The sequence below is a fragment of the Aplysia californica genome, unplaced genomic scaffold, assembly GCF_000002075.1.
Source record: "Aplysia californica isolate F4 #8 unplaced genomic scaffold, AplCal3.0 scaffold00311, whole genome shotgun sequence".
Classification (NCBI taxonomy): Eukaryota; Metazoa; Mollusca; class Gastropoda; order Aplysiida; family Aplysiidae; genus Aplysia; species Aplysia californica.
The window spans coordinates 611,820-613,478 of NW_004797581.1; the positions used below are offsets into that span (position 1 = coordinate 611,820).

General features: G+C 41.8%; 1 protein-coding gene across 1 annotated transcript in view; it reads right to left on the reverse strand.

Moving 5' to 3' along the window:
• LOC101854879 (diacylglycerol lipase-alpha) overlaps positions 1-1,659 on the reverse strand; it is a gene marked incomplete in the record, with an annotated part of 213,377 nt that overhangs the window by 152,421 nt on the left and 59,297 nt on the right.

Consider the following 1,659-nt stretch of genomic DNA (forward strand, 5'->3'; position numbering starts at 1 on the left):
TCTCTCTCTCTCTCTCTCTCTCTCTCTCTCTCTCTCTCTCCCTCTCTCCCTCTCCGACTGAAATCAAGCAGCCCTACGTGATGATTCCATTCACTCAAACAAGTAGTGACCGTACTTTTTTTTCATCTGTCAAGATCCCTGCATAAATATATCCTTCCGAAAAGTCTCATATCAAATAATTTCCACAGCTTAACCTCAACTCTCAGACTTACACAAAAGGTATAGAATTAGTCGACTGTAAACGTTTTACGCCCCCATCAACACGGTTCAGATTATTCAGAAGGAAGGATGTTACCACCCTATATGTCAGGGTGCACAAGGGCTGATCGAGTACTAGGAGCATCCCAACAGACAAACGGAGATATTCGATTAAATAGACCTCCACGCAGGATCGAAGTAAAGTCTACATTTTATGCATTTGGAAACAGCTTCCTAACCATTACAGCCGCTGGCTGTTTTTGGTTTGTTTAGTAAGAGTTTTGAGTTTTAGTTTTACGTGACTTGCAACACAATAAGGTCCTATAAGATTACAGGTGTTACAAGAGAGTAACAAACTCAAAAAAGAAGGAGGAGAGATAAGGACGATAGATGTTTGACAGGAAAGAAGAAGCAAACCACACCAGAGCACCCACCAACCACCCACTTAAAAGTGCGAAAGATTGTAGGTGTTACAATAGACAAACAAACACATTAAAGAGGAAGGAGATCAGGACGATAGATGTTTGATGGGAAAGAAGGGGCCAACCACACCAGAGCACTCGCCAACTACCCGCACCACTGACAGTATAGTAAAGAATAATAAGAGAAAACAAAAACAAAATTTAGGGAAATATCGACCGGAAAGAATAATAAATGCGTCCTGAACCAGACATTCATGACACCAGACAGAAGGTTATACTCCTCTTCATTTCTTCTATGTATACAGAAGAAAGTGGAGAGGACCAGAGCTTCTACGCAAAGGGCAGAACGTCTTCTAGTCGGAGCAATTAGACACTGCCATATTATTTTTTTCTGTCAGTCTGTCACTGATAACGAAATCTGCTCGAATATCTGGGCTCAAAGGTGGTCTTTTCGGCTGAAATATCTTGTTATTAATCGTCGTAAACACCATCACAGCCATTTGATATAATTTGTATTATCTATTTCACACCAGTCGTCGTTATCATCATTATCGTCGTCGTCGTCATCATCATCATCATCATCATCATCATCATCATCATCATCATCATCATCATCAGCATCATCATCATCAGCATCATCATCATCGTCATCGTCAAAGGGTATCTATATATACTATTGTTCCACGACAGGCAGGCAGGCATACAGACCGACAGCCAAGCAAGAACAAGGAAGGATGGCAATGAGTGAAGAAGGAGACAGATAGACACAGACAAAGCGAGGATAGGAGATGTCAAAATAAAAAAGAATAGTCTTTGTGTTATGCCCAGTTCAATGCCAACAAGAGGATCACTTTGATTCAAGATAGTCTGAATTGAGGGATGAGAGAGAGAAAGAAGAGAGACAGACAGACAGACAGACAGAGAGACAGACAGAGAGACAGACAGACGGACAGGCAGACAGACAGACAGACAGACAGACAGACAGACAGACAGACAGACAGACAGACAGACAGACAGACAGACAGACAGACAGACAGAC